The sequence below is a fragment of the Varroa destructor genome, unplaced genomic scaffold (assembly GCF_002443255.2).
Source record: "Varroa destructor unplaced genomic scaffold, Vdes_3.0 BEIS01000002.1, whole genome shotgun sequence".
NCBI classification, from domain to species: domain Eukaryota; kingdom Metazoa; phylum Arthropoda; class Arachnida; order Mesostigmata; family Varroidae; genus Varroa; species Varroa destructor.
The window spans coordinates 7,849,696-7,863,429 of NW_019211455.1; the positions used below are offsets into that span (position 1 = coordinate 7,849,696).

Here is a 13,734-nt window from a genome sequence, read left to right on the forward strand (position 1 = left end):
TTTTTACGCCCTTCAATATTTGTCGTTGTTACGTTACATTATTGTATTCACCGACCAATATAGAAACGGTTGTTGTAGCCTTTTACATGATCTTCTGTGAACCGATTGGTCAGACTCAGCGGGTGTAATAGAGTCTAGCCTTTAGGACATAGCATCTCTTGTTCAGTGCGTATTTTGCGTGTGCTCTGCCGCTACAAACACGGAACAGAACAAACGGAGCGCGCTTTCGATTTTCGATGTTGCGAATCCATGCGAGACAGGAATTGATAGGGTAGCAGGAATGGGAGGTAAAAGCTTGCAATGCCAGAGCCGCTAGCTACCCATAACACGCACCCTTGTTTCGCGTCTCGCACGAATCTCTAACGGCCTCTGCATTCTCTTTTACATTGGAAATCAGATAAAGCTATCGCGCCATGACTTTCGTATTAGAACGACGACTAGTAACTGTTTGATTGGCACCGACAGGTACTATCGGCCTGGCAAACTCCCGCTACAAGCCAATCTTCCTCTTCGGTTTGGGTTTTGCTTTACTTTGTAACGGCGACGCTGCACCTTTTGCCTTTCGTCGCCAGGGAGAAGCCCTACAGAAGACAATAACAACGCACAGCTGCTTCTTCCGCATTGAAGCATATGCATATGGCCATTCATTGTAATGCCGGTTATACCTCAGCCATTAAGCGATTGTACTATCAATTAGTTTGAAATCATTCGTTGTGTAAATTTAAAAAATCTAAACAGTAGAAAAAAAAAATCGTAAAAACGCAGTACGGAACGAGCACTTGCTATGAGGGACTAATTCATATTGGGTGCGCGCAAGCGTATACGAACATCTCCTTTCACAGGCCCGTTTTCATTGATGCTATCGTTGTCCTATTGGGTGCTATAGAAATCTATAAAAACAAACTGAGAAGGTGTGACATCTATTCTGATGTAACCTTCATTACGATGAAAGCAACGAGCGTCCGTGATAGAATCTGAATCCTCCTGAGATAAAACGATATGAAAGTCCCAAGGGAGGTGTTAGGTTAGGTAGCTAGAAACACGGCACGAGAAACAAAAAGCAACACTCGCACGGAGCACGGCTGTTATGAAAACTCTGTAGAAAATAACGTTCATTGGGAGATGGAAGGGTCGGTTAGAATATTTACGAGAATATTCTAGGCTGAGTTTTCCTTTTCTAGAAAAACTCTTCGAGAGAGCCTTAGGTCGCTAAGCAAATGTTCGGTAATAGTATTATCATCATGATTAAATGACGTATACCAATACGATATATGTGCTGCTCTTTAACTGGTGAATAAGTTAGTGAAAATGAATCTGATAGGACATAAATGCATTGTATAACGTATCGCCGGCTCAGCCTTTTCGGTTCACACTTTTTTCATTATAATTGTGGCGGCAGATGGTCACAGAAGCGCCTGGTTACTTTCTGACGGATAATACAGTCCAAGTTCGTCATTGCTGATCCTTTAGTTATGACCGATACCCAGTAAGCAGCTTGTTATGATGTATCGACGCAACTCTGCTCACCTGAATCAGAGCTCTGATATGGGCTGTATCGTATGGTAATGACGTATCAGATGAGCGATCAAACACTGTCAGATCCTGCTGCAGCTGGATCCGAGACGCTCCTTGCGAGGCGAAAAGGCGTTATTCTTTGTTACGTAACTGAATTTGCTATTGATCTCCTGCACATATTGTAAGTAACATTACGCACGAACAAGGCTTTCAAAACATAAATATATGTATATATACATATATATATATATATATATATATATATATATATATATATATATGCCTTCCTGCTTGGAAATATTTCTAGTTCATCGTATGTTTAAGCGAAAAGTTTTGCTTGAAAGTCGTGATTTACGGTACCGATTATCTTGTTACGTTTAGATTTAAAAATGCGTATTGTATAATCAGATAAAAAAGATAACATAGAAGCGCTGGTTTATTTTCACAGAGCCTAAAGTCTCGGCTTGAACCATAACTCTCCTTACATTTATTCAGATCCGCTTATTTACTATCGTAAAGGAGGACGTTGCAGTTAGCCCCTAGCAACGCCCGACATTATTAACATTATAGCAGTTCCCTAGCTCAACGTTCATTTAGGCTCAGATTAGACATTATATTAGAATATTAATCAAAGTATAATGTGTTTGCTCTTCCGTTGCCGTTCATTACAATTTTGGGTTGCTCTTTGGGGCATAAAAGATTTGTCCTTGCCTTCGTCCTACTACAAAGATGTCTGCCTAGATGTAGAAAAATTTATTGTATGTACGAACTGGTTCTTTGATTTTTCTACTGTGAGGCTAAAACCGTTTTATTCGTTCTCCGGACATTTTGTTTTTAAATTATTTGGAGGCAAAAGTCATATAAAAATAGAGTAATGGTGGAGCTCTCTAGAGTACATGGGTTTGATAATCCTCTCCTGTAATTTTTGATGCAGAAATTCATAACTACAGGCGTTTCTGACTTTGACAACTGGCTTGGCCACAATGGCCACCTATAATCTCTTAATTAATTCCAGTAGTAAATGGCATGGTCGACTTATACCGCCAAATATAAAATATTCGCCTAGTGGAATTCATTGTTGGCACTCCTTCGTCACTACCAACAGCTGAAATTTCGCAGCGAAGCTGTTGCAACATTCTGAAGGGTACTTCTATACATCACCGAGGGAACCATAATGACTCCTATTGAAGTGTAAGTGGAACTTACGCCGCTATTCCTTCTCCACCAGACTGCAATCACTTCCTGCGATTTAGGAAAACACGCATTCATGTCTTCAACTTTGCGCATGTCACTTGCAGAATTCCAGACATATTTTTCCCACACGATTAATTAATGCCCCATACCGTTCGGCCTGACTACGTCTTTCATTATGAGCCAGTTTTACGCTCATTAGGTGTGGAAGACCACGAAGGCACGCGGAATCGGGTGTGGCCTAGTAAACGTTTATGGTTTTTAAGCAAACTAAATTAAAACTGTTTCTCTATTTATACTATCATTACGGTTAATATATGGTCATCAAATTGCTGGGAAGAGCACTCTTTGTCGTATACCTGTTCCATTATTATCTCTTGCATTGGTTTGCTACCAATTAACTCATTCACTAAAGAACGTTCTCTCTCTATATACTTAGATTTTATTTATCACAGAATTTCATATATGGACCCATTGGTAATTCCCAAGTTTGCGCATAAGAATCTTCCCTTTTTTAACTTATAACCATTTTCATTATGGCTACACAAAGGGTTTACTTAGATTTACTTGGTGTTACAGTCGTCTGTATGTTTAATCTAGGAGCAAAATGTGTTCTTGGCAGTCTAGTACGCCATTTCCCGCACTGGTATACCATAGAGAATCACTGGTCTAAAGGACATTTTACGTACGATAATTTTGTTTATGAATCCATAGCTATGCTAGATATATTAGCCGTTTGTATCGAGTTGATAATTTACTTAGACAGTAAATTATGCCTCTACTCCCGTAGTGTTCCCTGTTCGATACCCATTTAGCATGTCCGCGGCACAATGGGCACGAGGATGAAATACCGGGCAGAACAGTGCCAAGAAAATGCTACGTTTTCGGTTCAGCTTTATAGACAGAATTCTTCGGATCTTTATATATGTGCTTGTTGGAACCATTGTAGTATTCGATTATCTTACAGGGCACCTGAGCGCTGTTCCTATACAGTACACGCACGAATAAGTTTCGGTTTGGACGGATGACGATGTATGCACTCCGGCTAAATATACTAGTTCAATTTTAGTTTTCTTCGACAAGTAAAAATGCACCTTCTTTCCTGCGCCGAATTTCTTAGCATAGCTTTTATGAGGTGGTCAAATAAGTACAAAAGCTGCGGTATTTTGAGCGTAAACTTACTGCCAAATGTATTGTTTCTTTGTTGGAAGTTCCGCGACTAATCGGAGAGCGGTGTCAATATTACGACCAGAGATTGAACAGAAGCAGATGTTGAGAGCCAGTGGCAATCACCGGCGACCCTCCTGGAGCACCGTCTATTTTCCGGAACCAGAAATGGATCAGTTGTAGAGCAATGGCAAGCTCACAGACTATTGTCAGTTACTTTTCGTAACCAATGAGGCTACGTATAAATTTTAGCGAACGCATCCTTTACTGTGTCAATGTATCGTCTGCAGAAACCACACGCCACGAGGTTCCTCAGCAAGTAACATTAAGCTAATAGCTTGCAAGAAAGGAATTACAAACTGAGTTGTACAATCGTTTAATGTTAGTGGCGACCTTCACGTATGACCGCTAGTTGCCACTTAGTTGGTAAGCACAGCCCTTAGAGACATGCTGTGGCTTAAGTTCGAACCTGAACATAAACATACTTTGTTTCGCGCTGAGAGCCAACCGTCTGGTAAGATGCTTACTAGCGACACCGAACATAAAACTCGAAACATAGAGGTGAACAGAGTACGGATGGGTACTGAGTAATGCCAGGCAAGGATCATTAGCTAAGATGGCAGGAACAATTTCAAGGCCGACCTACCACGCGCTTGCGCCAATAAAGAGCATGATACGAGACCTTTCCGTCATATGGAGAATATCGGAGATCAATTATGAACGAGCTCGCAGAGGTGTAGAAAAGGCAAAGAACGAGATGACTAGTAACATTCACTTAAAAGTATTGAAGCTTACCCCTTATCGGCCACCCCTCCATGTTATCTCTGGCAGGTAACACAATGATGCAGAATGGCCCTAATGGCAATGCGTGGCCCGAATGCAAACGCAAACCGTAAATAAAAACGATGGAAACTCCGAACTGCGGATTCGCGTAGTGGTAGTGCAAAACGGGTAGCCGACGAAAACCACTTGGGAAGACAAATGGATTTCATTTACCGTAACCGAAGTACGGCCGGTTCACGAGCCTTGTCGACGCGCGTAGCAGCCTACCGCCGCGAAGGAGACAAACGGTAAGTGACTAGACACCGTTGCTTGCCGCTGCTAATTTATTGGTGAAATAATCACGTTGGATCTATTTGATTAACGTCCTTTTAAACAAAGCGCGCAGGACGGGTTCGTTTGGCACGAAGTGTCAACGATATACGAGCACGAAGTTCAAAACACGCTGCTCACAACATGGGTAGCGCTCTCGGCCTATTTGATCAAGATAGTGATCTCGGCTCTACGCTAACTGACGATTAATGGGCACTCAGCTGAATCAGGTCAGCGAAATTTCTAACATAGGCATCGGTCCTGCGGATGACTTGACCTGAACGGCCCCCACCGCTCGTCCTTAGCTTTGACTTTCAAACTTAATACTCCTTAATTGTAAAGTCAGCAGTATTGTAGATACATGAGACGAAGGATTATTCAAGCTCCAACGAATGGCACTGGATCACTGGGACAAGATTGCAAACAAAGACCTTATAGCGGCCAAGCTGCTCCGCTACGCCTCAGTAATTATGTGTAGTCAAGCATGTGCGGGAAAGGCTCGATCAATCTCGTTCATTAAGCGCTAATCCACAAAAGTGTAAATTGTTACATAGATTTTACACGAAGTAACATCAAGTTCTAGCGTGGCGCAAGGTGCGACTTAGTCATCAGAAGAGAACATAAACGATCGCTATCGATATGGGGATACACAGCAGCCGTCTGCGAGATCTTGGGTGCATCACCGTGTACGGGTGTAAGAATACGAGTCTGCTTTTGTATTCGCCAATCCAACATGTCGGAAAATGTACAGGTACCATAGCCCGTCGAGTCATGTAGCTTGGATTGTAAAAATCTCTCGACCCTCTTCCACGATGTCTTCGTTTCAGTGGAGCGTGTACGATAGGAATTGGCCTATTAGGTTGAAGACGGATGCCATAAACTTCAGAACTATCCGGCTGGTCACACGAGACAGACCCATAGCTTCAACAGTAAACACGATGAGTTGGATAATGATTGTTTGTCGGATACCACGCAGTCCTCGAGCGGTTAAAATTTCTACTTCTGCTAAACAAACGTCGAAGACGCGAGCGCCTCGTTCCCTAAAATGCTCGATGAATGCAGACAGGCTTGTTTTTTTCCCAGGCGTGTATCAACTGAGCCATTCTAGGACTTTTTGATGACCTGCATTTTCGTATCACACTTGCGTAGCATGTCGTCACGATATAACGTTTTTCCAAAGCTGTAGATCGAGCACAACTGATACTGTGAACCCGCCATGTGCAGTTCCCCAAGTGAACTTGTGTGCATAGTAATGGTGGGTGATCGGTTGCTACAAGCTTTAGCATGAGAAATCGCTACTGAGGTGGAATAGGTGGGAACACTTCATCTAGGTCCAGATGAACTTTTGGACCGATCAAGGGATCCGCATTTAACAAAGTTCTACTTGATACTTATTAAGAGCAATCAGAGATGACTTATCATTCTTGCTTACCATTTGCTTCTGTGATAGCTTGATGCTGCCGTATATAGAAAATGCCATATATAATACAATAATGACGTCTCCGTTTTTTCATACGACAACTTGCGGTGTGACGAATTCTTTACGCCGATGGCCTCCAGCGAGCAAAAACGCTCAACATCTGGCGCAACAGAGCTGCAGAACAACAGGTTTGACCAAGGAAATTATCTATGCTTGTCGATCCCACCTTTCCTATGATAAACCAATGGAGATGACCCTCAATGGTGGCCACTCCGTCCGTAACAGTGAGCGGTGCCACATTATAACCGCTGTCGTGAAACTAATCGATACCCACTAGCGCAGTCACAAGCGCTTGTAAATGGTCGTCAGGATAACATCGATCGGCCAGCGAGTGAGTATGGGCATTGTTCTGTATAGCCTGAATGATGCACGGTGGATATTTACAGCATGTATTTGCTTTGAAATCCCGCACATAAATGGGTGTCTGGATGCTTTTCTCATCCCCAACATTGCTGCTGAAATAAAGACAATTCCTACGCGTCAAAGACTCGAAGCCCGGCCTTCGGCCGCCGGAGGCACGTTAGTTGGAGATTTTGGCGATGACTGATGGATTAATGAACGCGAACATACTTGCGGTAGCTAGGAATACAAAAATTGATATACAATATACGCCGCAAGCAGTTATGGCTAACGCCGCATATAATTAATGGATGCCGCTACCGTTATATTAAGACGACCATAAGGGGTCTTTTAGTCGTCACAATGTTGAGCTCCCCATTCAGCGAATACATAGACGTACCGTGATCGTGATCAGTGTATAGTCTACGCGGAACGATTAGCCCCGGCTCGACCACTGCCCGCACGTTTATCAGCGAAGAGCACTGCACAGCGTTTCTGCTCCTTTAGGATGGCACACTGTCACGGATAGTCGTAACCACTTTTGCACTGCAACACGCGTGCAGAAATGGCACGGTCACTGTCGAAATCTCTTTCATTGTGTCAGCGATCGAAGCTTTACATGCTAGCTATTTGGTCATTCGAAAATCGATTCTGGCGATTAGTTTTCCATAATGAACGTGGGCATGAACGCTTCGGTTCCGTGGTGCCCCTAAAATAATTTTTCCGTCTACACTCGACCACATATTCTGAATGGATAATACATGCTCCGTATGTTTAGTACATCGACGCGAGTCAGTGACCGGGGCTTCAATTTGCCTGGCTGCTTTTAAGGTCTTGCTCTAGAGTACCGCATTCGAAAGAGTAACTTTCGGAGCCGCCTCTATTGGTCTGCGCACTATACTCGGATTCAGGAAAGATACTAAGTGGTAGCGTCACTCAAAATTTGGCTTTAGGCAGGCGAGCGTACCCCGTTTGTTCGATTTCGATGTCATTGCGTGCGGCCGTGGCTTGTATGCGATTCAGCACGGATCGAAAGTTTCTGTTGTTATCGCCGGAACGAGCAGCTGGTAGATTTGGATTTAGCTAAAGCTTGCTCCTTCTCAACCTCGACTTTGCTGTAGTTATTATCTAATAAATAGGGTGCAACGCTAGAGTGCGCATCGCTGAGTGAATGCACCACCTCTTTGTGAGGATCGCATAGCAGTCTTATGAAAACGATAAGTCTGTCCGCATCGACGACTGTCGACCGCCACTTTACCCATGCGTTAAAAATGGTATGACATCTGCTCTATAAGAAACGACTTCGGCTAGGTGTCAATCACTGGAGGAAGTGCTATGGCGAACGGGTAGGAATCGATGGTCTAATATTAATCCGAACTTGCTTATTCAACGTGCCTGCTCGATTACGTATTTACCATAGGATTATTAGATTTTGCGGCCAAGAGTCGCCATATACTCCGCAGGCAGTATCGCAATTGCCTACCGATGACGTTATGCCTCGTCCAACTCTCCTTCTTCATCGTACAAACGATACGACAGATGAGCTTGAACTTGCTTATCCAACTTTGTTCTTTAATCCAGACGGTCGTTTATGCTCTCGCATAGGTTTTTGAATTGTCCACAGGCTCCTAGCGCTACGGCGATATGGGAATTAGCCGTATCCTTCACTGTCGCAAACCCGTTTCTCAATCAAACCCTCCGGCCACGCATCGAACTAAGTCTGATAGCGACTCATGAGGAATCGTCATGCTGGGCTGTGCTCGACATGCATAGGGGGCGCAAATAATGGGGTTGTGAAGCATAGGATGGCGGAACTGTTTAGCCACTGCGTCACGCACACAAAGTCTCTAAGTGATCTACGTAACACAGTATCCCCTTTAAGAAGGTCTCACCCTGTAGAGGTTCAGGCGATTTCCGGCGTTTGCAGATCATTGTAGAGATTTGTTAAGTAAGCCGCCGGGTGGCGTGGTGACAGCAACTGGGTGTTGCATGAAGCCCTCTGACATCCATTACAAAAATGTTGATACTAGATTTTGATATCTTATGACACAATGTTAAAATGATTATCTTTTAGTTTCGCGAGTGATCGAATAACTGTGTCAACGTTACCGCCTAAAGCGCAAAACAGCTAAAATCCTTTGCGGACTAGTATCAATCGCGGGCGAGTCTTGTAGGGATCTAATTATTTTCGAACAATTCAGAACCGAGATGAACAAGTTTCAGGAAGGAACTTCCGTTCTGGTCATAAAATGAATCGTAACTGTGTTGATCAACTTAATTTACAATGATCCATTGCCTAATCCAATCTGACGAGGAAATGTGAAAGCAAAAAATTGTGTGACTATGTTTATCTTTCTCGAGTATTCCACAATCAGATACGAATTTTACTTTTGCTCTACAGGCAAAGAAGAGAACAGGCTTTAACCAGTGCCTACATCGGTTCGCAGTTATTGTTGGTAAGCCAAGGGGTTGCCGCTGATGTCCCTGAAAAACACTCAACAATTATTAGGTAGAGGGTCTTTTGTAACACTCTGAGCGAAAAAGCAAAGATTGCCAGATACCATAACAGTGATTAAAAAGAATAAATAGAAACATCAAGAATACGGTATACTGAGGGGTTAATGTATCAGACTTAAATCCCACAGAACATCTGTGGCTGTGACTAAGACTGTAAAGCTAACGGTACCATGCCAAGTTAAGAAATTCTATCAGAATATCCTATCAATACTGAGCTGTTGACTATAGTTACTGAGAATCTATTATGATATATTATAATGAGTTATCTACTGATAAAAAAAATGAAGTATAGGCATAGCGTAAACGTAATTTGACGTGTCTTTATTGCAGAATTGACGATTAAGCACACTTAAGTAGTGCTTGAAAATTTCTGTAGCATTACTTTGTTTGTTATTACAAATCATAGGTTTATATGCACATTAAAATAGGACTCGCTTAATTACAATGATTAAAACCAACAACTAATATTGTAACAATACTTTTACTATAATATATTAATTTAATTATTTAATAATATTGAGTTTTTTTTTGCGTTTTCAGCCAAGCACGGTTTAGGAAAGCTTATTATTTATCGTTAAATTAATTTATTAAGTAAGAAAATAGCTTTGGGTTTCGCCATTTGGAATACCGGAACAAACGTTTAAAAAAAAATGCTGTCATAGTTCTAATGGGTTGTTAGGTTTTCATAAGAACACAGATATAAGTCGATGTTGAGACTATTTTAATTATGAGATATTTCAGACAGAGTCGTTTCAAAAGCAACATTTATCCGGTGTTTTTTCCTAAAAGTAACTCTGTAATTTCCTCTGCCTTCTGCTATTGACTTTGCACGACAAGGTCACAAAAACGTTTACAGTCGACACTCGTTGGTTGACACATGGTTTGGAAACAAACAAGATGGGGATGACTTGCCCTAGTAGAAGCTAGCTAATCTGAAGTAGCTCTTTTCCAAAACGAGCCATTGTCAACACGTAGTGGAATTATCCTATATATCTCTACAGTCCGGTAACGACTTCTGGAAATTGGACTTTGACGGGGCAAATCGGCAAAAACGTTGGTTTATGAAAAGACGAATTCAGACGAGAGTAACTAGGGCAAGGTACCCAAATCGAAAGACCAGCAAAAGCGCATTTTCACAAAACAATTTAACTCTTTTATACTTGGGCATCATGACGAACATGTTGAAATAGGTTTCATGTGGAGCCCAGCGTGCAATGAAACTAAACATGGACATAGTTGGAGAGAATAGTTAACTAGCGAATTCGTATTTTTCGAAAAAAAAACACGTAACAAACACAAAATTTAGAATGATTACATCCAAGAAAAGTCAAGAAGCGTAAAGGTAAACTATAGGGTTCGGTTTACAGGAGATACCCGGCACGCAATACAAGCAACCTTGCAATGGCATACGGCCTAGCTCTGAAAGAACTGATCTAATAAAAAAATATATTTTCACAGGGATAGGTTGAAATAATTGTTGCCGACGTTAGATATTGTGAAAATTCGACGTCAGAAAACGTCTACCGATAGCACGATAGCCGATCCTGACTAATTATAACACGTGGACAGCCGACGTAATATTTCAGCGCAGCGTTAAAATACATGTTCGTGTTGTTATTAAGCAAATTGATCGCATAGATAAAGTCTGGTGCGTCATAAAGAAACTGTATTCAGGGCACGTGCTCAGTTACTCGAGAGATTAAGGGAACGCATGTCAGATAACAATTATGGCATTTGCTACCAGGAACGATGCACTAACTGACAGCTCGGTGTTTCGATTCATCTGCCTCGCTCAAATAAATCATCACTATTGTATTATTCGGGATTCGATAGAAGAGACTTGCCTAAATACGAACTTTTCGATACATTGAACCGATCCTGCTCTGCGACTTATGACTTTCTTATGCTAAATCGTTGCTATTTCACCCATTACGCGAAAGACTGCAATATAATGTACTGTAAATATGAGTCAATATAATGAGTTGCATGTCTACGAATTTTTCGAAATATGACAGAGCCAGAAGATTTGCTAGGCTGGCGAAAAGCACTGCCATTGGATACTTGACGATTGGCAAACCAGCTCATTTATAAGTCTCGTCCCTCGTTCCCGACGAAGACACTATTAAATTATTAGAAAAAAAAAATGCAGTACTCATAAAAATGAACAACTTCGCTATGCATTACAGAGAAGCCGTAGCTCATCCACATAATAACAAAATTTAGCAAATACACCCCGCTAGTGGGTATCACTAATTGTATTTGCAGGGAGGCGACCCTCTTGTTGTTTCGCTCGCTTTATTCTGAAACCCTGCATTTTATATAAGGATCGAGCGGACGGTAGAGGGACACATATCCCCTTTGGTGCTGCGTGATGAATTGTTTCTACTTCGCTAACCATCTAGTAACCGGTATAGTGTTCGGGACCTGCGTGAATTATTTATATTGAGTTCTTCCAGTCTCACCGACCAAAATCAGCTAGAAGAAAGCAGTTGCGGAAAGATGCTCCTGTCCTGGTCAGCAGTGTCATTTAATAGTTTTCCCTTGAACCAGCGCACACGTAAGTTTCCACTTTGGCTTCATTTTAATTTCGAAGTTGTTTAGAACAGGGGAAAGAAATTGTTTAACGAGTATCTAGATTGAACTCTGACTTCGAGATAATTATGCTATGTGTGAATGAGGTGCAAGGCTGTTCTGTTAGAATACTGGTGCATAACGGTGTGATCAATGCCGAAAACACAGCAGCAGCAGAAACCAGAAAGGGTAACGATTGATTTAGCATTGTAATCAGCCGCAGCCAATCGCCAACGTGAGCGTAGCAATAACATCCAGCTTCTAGAAACATCGAACAAGTTTTTCTACTGCTATAGATAACTTAGTGTTCACCTTTTCAAACTTGGGCTCATACAACAGTGATCCCTAGGTATCCGTACTACAATTTGCTAGTCGTGGCGCTTACGCTGGTTTTGATAGTGACTGAATTCCAACATGTGACAGGTAGGGAGATCATACGTGCTAAATGATGCAAATCTAAGTTTTACAAACTATTTCCCTTTACCGCTCCATACACTTCTCGATATCTTCCAACTTCATAAACTACAGCCTCGCCTCTTAGCCTACTGATCAACCTACCTGAAGCCTCTTTTGCTTTAATACCCCCAATGTGGTCACCCGGCCTAGCCTTTACTTTTTCATACCTCACTCGTTACCCTTACACCTGATCTCCATTGCAAATTCCTCTGCCAGGGTCCTAATTACCAACTTTCCATAGTACGGAGTTTTTACCGATTTTCTTGCAGAGATCTCATCATTCCGCTTATTTAAAAGCTCTGTCACTGATTCCTTCCTTCACGAGTCCTCTGAATAATTTCTTTCCTATCGTTTTCGCGTTAAACATATTACGTAAAATTTAATTAACATATTTTACACTTCTTTAGACAGTTGTTTTCTTATTGTTGTTGTCAACGCTGTATTTAGTTCTTGTTACTCTACCCCTTGATGGAACCCCCGAAAACAGCTTAATTTTAGGCACTTCGAATTCGGATTGGATAGTTTAACCTGCTTGGTGTACCAACGAATAAAGTATGTTTGAATAGAATTAAATAATGAAACGAGTAATAATTAGGTTTTTTCTGCAACTATATGATTTTTAATAGCACAAATTCCGAAAGTATATATATACATATATATATATATTGTTTTTTTTTTTTTGTTTCTTCCTGCCGTAAGATGCAACCCCTTGTAGTCACTGTAAACTGTTTATGAAATTATATTTCAAAGTAAAACACTAAATTTTTCGCACCAGTCGAGAAACCAGCAATGAAAATGTTCTATTCCTCAACCATATACCGATTACCCCCAAGTACGTAAAACTTACGCAACCTAGAGTACTGCACGAGGAATTACACTTCTGTGTATATTTACTTAAATGCGACCTCAAATAGTCCAATCGCTGCAAGTGGTACGACTAGCTTTCTGAGTTATCTGTGTCTAAGTGACTTAAGTTCAAGTATTTACAAAAATGTTCAATAAAACTTCAGATAGAGCTGAAAAAGATTACTAGCTTTTGATAAAGGTAAGTATGTTAAATAATGATGCAAAGCCCCTTGTGGCCGTAGTATACAATTCGCTACTGGCTACTATTTTATAAGCAAATTTCTTTTGTTGTTCTGGACTTTTATAGGGTGCAATCAAATTCGTCCTGCAGCAGGGCTTCAAAATACGGATCGTAGATTGTATGCTGTCTGCGGGTGTTAGCCAAAAGGCGCTTTTTTTTTCAGGCGAATTATCATCCTTTACCAATATGAAGCGCATAGGACTCAGCAACTTCGTTTTGGCAAATAGCAACTGGTAAAACGTATACTTTTATTATATGTATGGAACAAAGCCAGTTTCGCCACATAAGTTAAACTCTTGAAATCAGCCAAAAATTAAAA

At 41.4% G+C, this 13,734-nt stretch overlaps 1 long non-coding RNA gene across 5 annotated transcripts in view; it reads left to right on the forward strand.

Annotated features, from left to right (window-relative positions):
• Positions 1–13,734, forward strand: part of LOC147757312 (uncharacterized) — a 49,634-nt gene that overhangs the window by 34,109 nt on the left and 1,791 nt on the right. For 2 of the 5 annotated variants that reach the window (XR_015320899.1, XR_015320900.1), the window contains exon 2: positions 13,482–13,648. The exons of 1 other annotated variant lie outside the window; for it this stretch is intronic. This is a non-coding gene — a long non-coding RNA (uncharacterized LOC147757312). 2 more of the 5 variants (XR_015320898.1, XR_015320901.1) reach the window with 2 other exon arrangements.